Source organism: Microcaecilia unicolor, chromosome 3 (genome assembly GCF_901765095.1).
Source record: "Microcaecilia unicolor chromosome 3, aMicUni1.1, whole genome shotgun sequence".
NCBI lineage: Eukaryota > Metazoa > Chordata > Amphibia > Gymnophiona > Siphonopidae > Microcaecilia > Microcaecilia unicolor.
The window spans coordinates 392,195,242-392,208,323 of record NC_044033.1 but is presented as its reverse complement, the minus strand read 5'-3'; the positions used below and the strand labels follow the sequence as shown (position 1 = coordinate 392,208,323).

Below are 13,082 nucleotides of genomic sequence, written 5' to 3'. Positions count from 1 at the left end.
AGTCTGCCCAACAAGATAAACTCATATGTGCTACTTTATGTGTATACGCGACCTTGATTTGTATCTGCCATTTTCAGGGCACAGACTGTAGAAGTCTGCCCAGCACTAGCCCCGCCTCCCACCACCAGTGCTGCCACCCAATCTCTGCTAAGCTTCTGAGGATCCATTCCTTCTGAACAGGAGTCCTTTATGTTTATCCCACGCATTTTTAAATTCCGTTACCGTTTTCATCTCCACCACCTCCCGCGGGAGGGCATTCCAAGTCAGTGTGTAGCTAGACACTGAAGGAGAAGGACATACTACAGGAGGCTCTGTGGTTGGAGGAAGGGAGGGGAGCAAGGCCTAGCTCCCTTCCCAGCCATGAGGCAGGGCTCTGGGGAGCGCTCCGCAGGGCAGGGCCCGGCTCGGGAAACGGCCGGGCCCAGCTACCAGGAGAGACGGAGAAGCAGCTCTCAGCCGAGCCTGGCCCCTGGGAGAAGAGAGCGGAGTCCCCTGGACCGTGGAGCCTCGAGGTCCAGGGGGGACAGTAGACCCAGCACCCCTCCCATGACCCAGCGGTTACCGGGTAAGGAGCACGAAGAGCATGGGAGGGGGAGGCAGAGGGTGAGAGTCCCGCAGGCCCAGAAAGTGGCAGAACAGAGGATGGAAGAGGGTCAGGAGCTTCAGCCGGTGCTGGACCCGTTGTACAGTGAGGATGAGTGGTCTGAGGAAGAGGAGGAGGAGGGGGTAGGGCAGCTGGGAAGCAGCAGCCCTGATTCTTCAGCCAGAGGTATCGTGGACAGGGTGAGGAGGATTGAAGCCCTGGGGAAGGAGGTGGAAGTGCTGGGAAAAAAACTAAACAGGGCTAGAACCCTGCAGAAGTTGGCCCCAGCAGCACAGAAGAGTCTGTATGGAAAGGAAGAAGCTCGTTTGAGAAAGCAGCTTTGCCTGAAAATAAAGGTGTTGGATTCCCTGAAGAAGGGCTCTGATAACCCTTTAAGGGAACTCTATATTACCAGGGAAAGATTTCAACCCAGGACAGTGCCAAACCAGAATCAGCCAGAGGAAACAGAAGAGTTGGTATCTGAGGATTGTTTTACAAAACACCAGGTTGCAGTAGATAATGTGGTGGGGACAAGCAGTCAAGACACTTTACAATTTATGAAGAATCTAGCAACTCAGAACCCTGCAAACCTTACCTTAGAGGCAGCTGCCAGGGAAGAGAGGGAAGGAGTTGAAGAGACCTCAGGTGGTGCTGCAGAGAATATGGCTGAAAACACAATGGAGTTGGAACTCAGTCAGCCTACATATTCTGCTGTCTTTGAAACTGAGGACGGTGACTTGGGGTTTTGTGTTATTTCACAAAAAGTGCCTGCACTACCCAACAGTGATGCAGGCAACAGTTTGACAGGGAAGGTGAACACTGGAAAGCAAGCTGGAAAGCATACTGACATTGGGAGTGTGGACACTAATGAACAGCAGGTCTTAGGGCTGCAGACACAGGTGAGCTTAGTTAGCTCCCTGATTGAGGCACCAGGTTTACAGCCACAAGTGGTGGATTCAGTAGCACAACCAAGCTCAGGGAATCCCCAGCACAGAAGGGAAGAGGAGATAAACTCTGGCTCTGTAAAAACTGTAAGCAGCCTCACGCGGGACCTGCTGGTGCAGGGAGAACAGAGCTCTCCTCAGAGTGTATCAGCAGTCTCTCTGACAGAAGATATTGCTGGGGGATCTGCAGCCCAGGCAGAGGGAGCTCACTCCCAGGGAAGCATTGTGAAAGCTAAGGACGGTTCAGAACTGGTTATAGATTCCAGGGGGCTCAGTTCTCTGGGCACTGACTGTGGGCAGGGGGGAGGGGGAGGGGATGATGTTCAGGATATGTTGATTTGTGATGTGAGGGAGGGGGGTAAGGGGGAAGGGGCAGAGGGTTTGGGGAACTGTTCTGTTGGTGAAAAGGTTGGTGAACGGGTTGCTGTTCCAGTTTGTGGAAGGGGGGAGGGGGTTGATGGGGAGATGGTAAGGGAAGGTAAAGGGGGTGGGCAGGATCAGCAGGTGGGGGGGAAGGGATCTTCAGGCAAGGAAGGGATAAGCTCAGGGAGGAGGGGAAGTCAGTGGAGGCAGGGTCAGCCCTCCTTTGCAGATGTGGTTAATAGGGAAGGAGGAAGAGGGAAGGGGCAGTTTTCCTTTAGTAATAACACAGATGCTGGGTTCAGGGGAGGTAGGGGTGATGGGCAACCGCCCAAGAGAAGGAATGTGGTCCAAATCAAGTGGGTGGGGGAGGGGGGAATGCCTTCACGTGATACAGTGTTGAAACTAGTTTTGGAGTTAGGGTTTGTCCCAGAAGACCTCTATGCCTGTATTCATCCAGTTAATCTCCCAGAATACGATGTCAGTTTTCTGACCCAGAGAGGCATGGAGGTCTTCTGGGAAAAGTATGAGGGGGTAAGAGGAAGGGGGGATTGGAAATGTTATAGGGTAGTTCCCATCAGTCGGCCAGATCTGGTGCAGGTGACTCTGCTAGTCCGTAACGAGTCCATCTCAGGGGCAGACTTGGCCTTTTGGCTGCACAGGTATGCCGAGTTGAGGACTCCATTGACCAAGCTCCCGGATCCAAGTAGAGTCTGGGCGGGGGGGTGGGGGGCTTTGGTTAAACTTCACCAGGTAGGGCAGGTAGTACAACACATTCCTTCAGCAGCTTTTATTGGAAGGGACAGAATCCTGTGTTTTTACAAGGGACAGCCAAGACAATGTTTTCGGTGTGGGTCTTTCCGCCATTTTAGCATGTCCTGCCCAGTACAGCAATGTGCTAAGTGCGGATCGAAAGATCATCCCACCGAAGAGTGTTCTTCGATCAGGTGCAATCTTTGTGGTGGTCTGGGGCATGCCTTCCGGGACTGCCCTAGGGCGTCGCATAATGGGGGGAGGGAAGAGGAGGTGCAGGAGGAGGGGGTGGGGGGCGGGGGGGTTCAGGGTCGGGATCAGGGGGCAAGGGGGGCACAGAGGGAGGTTGTGGAGGTGGGGGTTCCAGAGGCAGCAGCACAGGTGAGGAAACAGGGGCAAGGGCTGGAAGGGGTAGATGAGTGGGCCCAGGTCCCCAAGAAGCAGAGGGGGGTGAAGGGGAAGGGTAGAGGGATTTCAGGGGGGTCAGGAGAGGGGACTCGGCAAGAGAGGGAGACAGGAAACCGGTTTCAGGTTTTGGCAGAGGAGGAGGAGGTGGTGGAAGAAGAAGGGGAAGGGGTCGGTGGGGTTGTGGGGGGAGGGGAGGAAGGAAAGAGGAAATTAGAGGGGGTGGAGGGAGAGGGGGGTAAGCGTAAGAAGAAGGGAGGGAAGGTTAGGAGGATGGAGATTAGTGTGGATGGTGGGGGCGGGTTGGACGGGGAGGGGGGAAGAGGGGGGGCAGGAGAGGGGGAGAAGCTTATGAGGCGATCAGATAGAATTCGAGCTCTACAGGGGAAGGATCACGGGAGTGAGAGGGGGAAGGTTCAGGGGGTGGGAGGGGATCAGAGGGGGGAGGGGGGGCAAATAGAGGAAGGAGGGCGGGGGGGTTTGTCTTTGTCTGAAGAGGAGGGGGGGTTGGATGAGTCTAAGAAGAAGAAGGGAAGGAAGAAGGGAGGGGGGGAGGGGGTGGGGAAGGAGGGAGGTTTTGAAGCCGGGGTTAGGGATTGGGCGGAGGAAGAAGTGGTTGAAGAAGGGGTCTGGGCTCTAGGTAGGGGTGATGTGAAGGAAGCAGTTCAGCAGGAAGAGGTTGGGAGACAGTCATCTTTACCTACATAATGGCAGGTATTATATTATTATTTGCCACTCTGAATGTGGCGAGTGTGGCCTCCCAGAGGGCGCAATGTTTGGCCTTTGAGGGCCTCTCCATGATCCAGGCAGACTGTTTCCTAATCCAGGAGACACGCTTGCAAACTATGGAGGCGATCAGGCGTGCGAGGAGGGCCTGGAGATGGGGGCCTTCGGTTTGGGGCTTGGCAGGGGACAGGTATGGGGGGGTAGGGATATTATTTAAAACACATAAGGTACAGATTCAAAGGGTGATGGAATTAGGAGTAGGGAGGTGTTTGGTGGTGGATGTTTTGTGGCACGGGGTGGCTTCCCGGATTATTAATGTTTATGGGCCACAAAGTAAGAGGGAACGTTCACGGTTATTTGGTAAAATTAAACCTTATTTATACACGGCACGTCAGGTGGTTTGGGGGGGGGATTTTAACACCATTTTGAGGAAACAGGATAGTGGAGGAAGGGCAGCGCAGGTGAGGTATGATGGGATACGGCTAGCTGGGATAATGAAAGGGGCAGGGTTGGTAGATGTGCACCTTGAATTTTCACCAGAGGTGGAGGGTTTCACATTTGCACGGGGACAGTGTAGGAGCAGGATAGACAGATTTTTGGTCCGGGAAGGGGCATGCGTTCAGGGGCCCAGGTTGGTGGACGTGGACTTCTCGGACCATAAACTGGTGTTGGTGGAGGTGGGGGGTTGGGCAGGGCATAGGCCGGGGAGGGGGTTATGGCGGCTTAACCTGAAATGGGTTACCGATGAGAAGGTCAAGGAGGAATATCGGGCCTTTTTGGGTGACCAGCTTTCGATCCAGGGTATTTTTCCCTCCATTGGAGAGTGGTGGGAGTTAGTGAAGAGGCGGACGAGGTTTTTTTTCACCCGTCAAGCTCGGAGAGAAGGAAGGGAGAGAACTCGGCTGGGGACTGCCATTAAGAAACGAAGGGACTATCTACTCTCCAATGGAGGGAGAAAGGAGGATATTCTGGATTTGCAGGAGCAACTTGAAAAGGTCCAGTATGATCGATATGCCTCCTTGGTCTATGAACGGGACTTTGGGAAATTGGTCAGCCCAGACCCATTTATGTGTTGCAAGGAGCGGAGGGAGCATAGGATTGTGGGGGGTTTAAGGGACATGGGAGGGGTAGTTCAGGTGTCGAAGGAGGGGATTTTAAAGGTGGTGGAAGAGCACTTTGCACGTTTTTTTTCAGATAAGCAAGTGGATAAGGAAGTGATGGGTCACTATATTGCGGGGACACCGGGGGTGGGAAGGGGGGGCCCATCTCTTCAGGCCCTGTTGCGCCCCTGGTCGCTGGGGGAGGTAGAAGAGGCCATTGGGGCCTTAAGGAGGAAGACAGCACCAGGGCCAGATGGACTCACAACAGAGTACTATCAGGCATTTAAGCACCTTCTGGCCCCAATCCTGCTGCAAGTCTGGGAGGCTGCACGTCAGCAGGGGGTTTTACCCCAAATCCCTGACCGAGGCGGCGTTGATTCTTCTGAGTAAGGGAAAAGATCCAGAGTCCTTGGCCAACTGGCGTCCGATTGCCCTGCTCAATGGTGATCGGAAGATATTCGCGCATATGCTTCTGAATAGGATGAAGGAGGTGGTGGGGGGGGGGTGTTGGCAAGTTCACAGGCCTGTGGGATTAAGGGGAGGGGGGTTCTGGAGGCAGCGGCTTGGGTAAGGGAAGGTGTGGAACATAGTCGGGGGGAAGGAAGACTAATGGTGGCATTAGATCAGGATAAGGCTTTTGACAGGGTACAGTGGGCGTTTCTTTGGCAGGTTTTAGAGCACTATGGGTTTCCTAGGGATTGGGTGGCTCAATTATGTTTATTGTACACGAGGGCACGGTGTTTTCCCCTGGTGAACGGTTGGAAAGGGAATAGGTTCGGGGTGACAGCAGGGGTGCGGCAGGGATGTCCTTTAAGCCCGGTACTTTATGCTTTTGCAATTGATCCCTTTGTTAGGTGGTTAGAGCAGGGAGGGAAGGAGGGACTTCGGGGGGTGGAGGTGTGTACAGGGTCTCAATTAAGGGTGGTGGCTTACGCTGATGATGTCACGGTGTGGGTGGCGGACACAACAGAGGGGGAGAAATTGAAAGGGGTCATTTCTGGGTACTCACAGGCTACAGGGGCTTTGATAAACTTCCAGAAAAGTCAGAGTCTGTGGGTGGGTCCTCCAGGGGGCTCTTTTGATTTGGGAGGGGAGTTTCCGGAGGCCATTAGCAGACTGCGGGTATTAGGGGTATATTTTGAACAGGGGGATTATGCAACCTTTAATTGGCAGCGGTGCATACAGGGAGCTAAGGAAAAGGTTGACAGATGGAAAGGGTGGAGGATGTCCATGACTGACCGGGTTCAGCTGATTAAATCTCACCTGGTGCCTATGTTTTTGTTTATCAGTTATATTTGTTTGTTGCCAGTGCATTGTTATACCACCCTATATAGTGTTTTTTTTCAGATGTTGTGGGGGAATCGGCTGAACCCGGTCAAGCGTAACATCACATACTTGGCCCGGGAAGAGGGGGGGGTAGGGATGGTAAACCCTGTACTTTTCTTTAGCTCCCTGTTTATTCAGTTTAACCTGGGACGGGCACTGGACAGAGATCCGCCAGGATGGGCAGGTAGCGTTCTGTCTTGGTGGGAGAGATTCTGGCTCCCGTGGAAGTTGGGAAGGAGGGTGGGGGTGGTAAGGAAGGGGGCTCCGGACCAGGTTGGGTACTATAGGCCCTTAGTTCGGCTGGTACGAGTTTGGGGAATTTTGGCAGAGGAAATAAAGACAGGGAGGAGGGAGGTATGGGTGGAACGGGTGAGGTCCCAAACATTCTCATCGCCCCTGGTACTGAAGGATGCACCTGGTCCAGTGCTGAGGCAGGGCTTGCGGTTGGTGGCCTCACGGAGGATCCCGCCGAAATACAGAGACATTGCTTGGCTGTCTTTTCACGGGAAATTGTATGTCAGAGGGAATATTAACTACAGGAATGTGCAGGAACGGGATTGCCCAAGGGGGGAGTGCGTGGGGAGGGAGGAAACGATGGAACATTTTTTACGGGAATGCCCCTTTACACGAATGGTATGTGGCAGGGTAGCAGCATTATTACACATCCCGAGTTTTAATTCATATTCATATGCAGATTGGGTTTACGGGCGGCAGGGGGGAGGTGGGGGGTTAGATCCGGTGACGGAGTTCCTCATCTTGGTGATACTCCGGTTTAGCCTCTGGATGGCTCGGTGTGGGGTCTCCTTGCACCAGGACTACCGATCAGCCGACAGCGTTAGTTGGGAGGTGGTTCGGGCGGTCCAGGGGGTAGCCCAGTGGGAACGGGTGGCGGAGGGGATAGCAAGAACCAATGTTTGGTGGAGGCATGTGCACTTGAAACCTCCATAGAGGGGTTGGACAGTTTATTTTGAATTGGCTTCGAGTTTTATTTGAATTTTATGTTCATTTAATTTCATTTTAGGATGGGTGGGGGTTGACAGTGTATATAGGTAGATAGGTGGATTTAAGGTGGGGGACTTGTTTGTATATATTTGGTTTGGGGTTATATGTTTCTGTATGGCTTTGCGTTTCTTTTTTAATAAAAGAGTTCTCCAAGTATCCACCACTCTCTCCATGAAAAAATACTTCCTGACATTTTTCTTGAGTCTGCCCCCCTTCAATCTCATTTCATGTCCTCTAGTTCTACCGCCTTCCCATCTCCGGAAAAGGTTCGTTTGTGGATTAATACCTTTCAAATATAAAGGCATTTAGGGCACATATATATAAATAGGCTAGACATAGGCGCCTTCTTGCCTTCTCCGCCTAGTTTTTTTTTAATGTTGCTAAAAAGTAGGTTGCATTTTGTCTGGCAAAAGTATTTATGGAAACAATTTAGAAATGTCTTGGAAAATGAGATGTGGAGGACATTTTTGCCAAGCTGCTTTATCACATTTTTTTTGTAGGAAAACCAACAAATTAGGTGGAAAGAGATGATATGTGTGTTAGATTAATGAACATTTAGCACAGAAAGCTGTTCCTCAGGCAGTATGCTTAATTGTATTGTTTTGGTGTTCACAAAGTTAACTACTACTATCTGTTATGTCTGGTTGTTTTATTCCTATTTCTTACCTTTATGGAGGTAGTTTCACAGCAGGGCATCTAAAATATATCCTAACATATATGTAAGCACCTCTAGACCTATTTAAAACGAGCTATCCCTAGTAAGCACAAATGCTCTCATACAAGAAGGCACCAAGAAGGCATTAATGCATTCATATTTTCTACAAGACCTTCTACTAAAATGCATTAAGCTTTGGGCTTAATGTGCTTAACACAGAATTTTACTGTGTGGCAAGCCCAAAACTAACACTGCATCAAGAAGAGGCATTCCCACTATTTTCTTACTGCAAGATTTGAATTAACATTCAGATCAACACAGTTAACCTGCTCCCAGTTAACGTGGAAGCACTTAGCATACAGCTTCCCAATCTGTGAGTCTGCACCCCAAATGGGGTCACGACCATGGTAAGCTCTTTATAAGTGCATCATTATTCTGCACCTCTAGGAGGTAATATAATTTTGACTGCACTCATGAGGTCACATTCACAAAAAGACTAGGAAGCACTAACTTAGCACATCCTATTTAGGAGGTAGTAAGTAGTCCTGTGTTAACTCTGAATTAGCCACTTAGGTGCCCTTTTACAAAGCGGTGGTAGGGCTACTGCACGTGTAGTGCGTGCCAAATTGACACTACCTGATGGCAGTTTCAAAGTTGGCATGCGCTGCTTCCTGCGGTAGAAAATATTTTTCTATTTTCTACCGGAGGGGGCGTCCCCGGCAGTAATCAGTAGCGCGGCCACACTGGTACGTGCTGGATGAGTACCGCACATGTAGCACATGAGCCCTTACCGCTAGGTCAATGGGTGGCAGTAAGGGCTCAGGCAGTAAATAGCTGCGTGATACTTCTAACTCTAGTGCATGGTCATTTACTGCCCTCATTAAAAAAGAGCCTTTTTCCCCAGTTGTGATAAAAAATGGCCCAGCATGTGCCAAAAACATATGGCCATGCTACCGCAAGCCACTTTTTACCATGACTTAGTAAAAGGACCCCTTACTGCACAGTAAGTGTAACGTGCTAGCTGGATAATGCTTCCATGCCCACTCTCTGACCATTTCATGCCCCCTGCAGTAACACATGGTTTATCCTGCAGAAACAGGCAAACTATCACAAAATACCTCAACACAGTGGCACAATAGCCTGTTTCCACACGTCAACAGCATGTAAATGCCCTTTTGTAAAAGGGCCCTTATAGTGTACATGTATATTTTATAAAATACTGACATACGTCACAACTGCACCCCAGCTCCACCCAAACATCATCTCTGGGAAAGACTATGTACAGTCTGCCTAACAATATGTGAGCTCTTGTTTACATGTGTATAACCCATGTGTAGTTTTATAAGAGCCATGTTCTATTTCTAAAACATACATAACATACATAGAGGCTCATTTTCAAAGCACTTAGCCTCCCAAAGTTCCATAGAAACCTATGGAACTTAGCCTCCCAAAGTGCTTTGAAAATATGCCTTATAGTAACATAGTAGATGACGGCAGAAAAAGACCTGCACGGTCCATCCAGTCTGCCCAACAAGACAACTCATGTGTGCTACTTTTGTGTATACCCTACTTTGATTTGTACTTGTGCTCTTCAGGGCACAGACCTTATAAGTCTGCCCAGCACTAGCCCCGCCTCCCAACCACTGGCTCTGGCACAGACCGTATAAGTCTGCCCAGCACTATCCCCGCCCCCCACCACCGGCTCTGGCACAGACCGTATAAGTCTGCCCAGCGCTATCCCTGCCTCCCAACCTCCAGTCCCGCCTCCCACCACTGGCTCTGGCACAGACCGTATAAGTCTGCCCCGCACTATCCCCGCCTCCCAACCAGCTTTACATGTGGAAAGTTTTTGTATAAACTCCCACACCAGTCACAGTGGTTAACTAAAATGTGGACATTCAATGCCATTATTCTGACAGCAAGCAGCGCTAAATGTCTGGGTAGACTGCGCTGTACCCACAGTATCCGGACAGCAGTACTATTCACACTGCTGTCCAGATAGATTTCTGGATAAAGTTAGGATAGCTTTGTTACTGTCCTAATTGTATCCACATAACTATCTGCATAACAGTCTGAAAACTAATAACTTGCTGTCCACCTTCCCTATACCCACATAACATGCCAGCACTATCTGGATAAAGCTGAGGCAGTCTGCAAGGATATTTAGCAGCTCTATAATGATAATGCCACTGAATATCCATAGATGGTGCCAGCTACGGAATTATCTGGATAATTCCCTTGGGATAGTGAGCCCTTACAGCCTCTATTTGTATAACAGTAAAGGTTATCAATAGAAATCAAACAAAATAAAACATGGAAAAGAAAATAAGATGATACCTTTATTATTGGACATAACTTATTCCATTTCTTGATTAGCTTTCGAAGGTTGCCCTTCTTCGAAAGCTAATCAAGAAATGTATTAAGTTATGTCCAATAAAAAAGGTATCATCTTATTTTCTTTTCCATGTTTTATTTTGTTTGATTTCTATTGATAACCTTTAAGAGTGGACTAACACGGCTACCACACCTCTCTATAACAGTAAATATATTTGAAGCTGTGCAAACTTCTCCTAGCTCAGTGCTCCTGTGCCTTGGTCATGTTTTGAAAGGAAGAAATGGGATATCATTTAACATGCTCATTCAGTCCGAAGCATCTCCACCGAGAATGTCAATTAGCAGCAGTTATGATGATAGGTTTAGCAATGTGAATACCTAGCTAATGGGGGTAGGACTCAGCCCACTAATTGGTTTGCATACATAGACAGCCATCAGACAGCAGTAGTAACAATCAGTCCCTACTGACCTGAGCCAGATTTACACTGTGGACGTAGAGGAGAGGGCTATATGTTCCGGTATCAAATCACTGAGCTGGTCCCCAAACTGAAGTCATCCAATTCTATCCAAAAATGGGATAAAAAATGGAAATTCCATGGCCAGACCGCAGGTTTTCAAGGAAGCTGAGGAAAAACAAAGAAAACAATTGGAAAAACATTTCAAAACCAGGGATCTGCTTCAATTATTAGGAAACAAGTGTAATGTAGTAGATTGCAACCATTTTTCTCTTTGGGACACAAGCAATTACCAGACTGAAATTTAAGGCTTCTGAGGACACGTATCTGTGCCCAAACCAGTCAAGGAGGGTAATTTATATCAGAGCACCAATGCAGGAAAGGCACATATATGTTGTTACTAGTACCCGTGTGTCTTTATAAAATAGCCTTCATAAAGGTTCTTGCACCTGCTCCGTCAATGCATATGCATGAGTTTTACAAAATACACACATAGGTGTCAATTTCATACCTGTTTAGCCTATGGAAATGCTTACACATATATCACATAGAAAAAGTCACATGAAGCCAATTCTTTAACTAGGTGCCCTTTTTGCAAGTGTAAATGCAGGTGTGAAGAAACAGTGTGTCGTACTGGATATTTTCCTGTCTTACATATGCCTGAAGTGTATTTACACTGTTTGGCCTGCAGATGGTGCATGTTTATGCTTAAAACTGTTACAGAGGACTGACTTCTCTTTCTTTTATTTGGCACACAGGTAAAAGGAAGTGCCTGTAGTGATGTAACCAGTTTTCATTTGAAACTTGACTCTTCTGGGCTCTGACTGGCCTGAAGTTTGGAAATTACCCAATGGTGGCTGGCTGTTGCTTCAGTTTCAGCCTGGGAGAAGGAGAGAGATCTCTTTTGCTGAAGCTCTGTGAACAGATATATGCCCTGATCTCCCCAAGTACTTTCTAGGAAGTATGCAAGTGTTTAATTAGTGTTATGATTGATCCTTATTTCAGTTACCTGTTATTGTTTGCCAATTGTACTATTTTGTTCCATGGTTCAATATTTTTAGAGAGAATAAACATAATTGTTTGTTCACCCTGTTTGTCTGGACTGATAAATAATCCCTGTGGTTTGTATGTTGGGTCTGTGAGTGCTTTCTGGGAACTGTGGGACCACTGGGAGTGTGGCTCGAGTAACCTAGAAATCACTGGGGATAATTTGAGAGGCGGTTGTGACCCAGTCTGTGGGAGGAAGGTGCTAGTGTAGAGCATGAGCGGCAGGTGCAGGCGGACCTGAGCTATGCTGGGGATAGACCCTCTAAGTGGCCACGGGGTAACCCCAGGTGGGTGGCTAAGCGTTTCATGACATTAGGTAGAAGTAAAGTTACTCACCTGTAGCAGATGTTCTCCAAGGACAGCAGAACACAGATTACCACAAATGGGTAACATCACCGACAGAGCCCCAGTGCAGATGCTGCCCAGAGTTCTAAATCTTCTAGAACAGTGTTTCCTAAGTCCAGTCTTGAAGTACCCCTTGCCAGTCAGGTTTTCAGGATATCCACAATAAATATGCATGAACTTGATTTGCATACTCTGTCTCTATTATTTGCAAATCTCTCATGCATATTCATTTTGGATATACTGAAAACCTAACTGGCAAGGGGTACTCCAGGACTGGATTTGGAAAACACTGTTCTAGAACTCTGGCAGGCCTGACTATGGATGAGCGTGTGCCTTCCTGCCTGTCCAACTCGTATGGGACCCACAGTTGGATAAAAAGCATAGAGAATTCAACTTCTAGGGGTGGTGGAAGGGATGTGGTAATCTGTGTCCTGCTATCCTCGGAGAACAGGACAAGTAGGGCAACAGCTTACCAGAAACGGGAATCCCTAGCTATCAGGCTCACTGAAAACAACAAACAATAGGATCTTGCAGTACGAAAGACTGATAAGGAACCAATTAACCTTGAACTTATATACATTCCTATTCTGTAGGTGCAGCCTGGAACAGAACAAAAATGGGTCTAGGAGCACTGTTTTCTCTAAGCTGAGCGGGAATCCTCCACCTACAATCCTCTCATGGGGGGGGGGGGGGGGTGCTCTTTTAGTATGACATTTTCAATAGTGAGGGACAAGTAAGCTCTGCAGGACTCGAAAGAACCTGCAAGTCACTAGCGATTGAAGACACAATATTGAAGTACCCCCCTCCCCCCCACTGGTTGCAATGTTGGTGGAGGACTCAGTTTAGACGGAACAGTGCCTAGGAGAGTGGAATTGGTTTCTAAACTCCAAACAAATTCTGCAGAACTGTCTGAACAAACTGACCACGTCAGGAATCTTGCTCAAGGAGGTAATGAGATGTGAATGTGTGAACTGAAGACCACATTGCAGCTTTGCAAATCTCCACAATGGAGGCTGACCTCAAGAGGGCTACCAAAGTGGCTATGGC

At 48.7% G+C, this 13,082-nt stretch overlaps 1 protein-coding gene across 3 annotated transcripts in view; it reads right to left on the bottom strand.

Annotated features, from left to right (window-relative positions):
- HMBOX1 (homeobox containing 1) overlaps positions 1 to 10,807 on the bottom strand; it is a 303,546-nt gene extending 292,739 nt beyond the window's left edge. For all 3 annotated transcript variants that reach the window (XM_030198707.1, XM_030198708.1, XM_030198709.1), the window contains exon 1: positions 10,658 to 10,807. The gene's annotated coding sequence lies outside the window, so the exon portion shown is untranslated. The remainder of the gene's footprint in view (positions 1 to 10,657) is intronic.
- Positions 10,808 to 13,082: the final 2,275 nt, after the last annotated feature.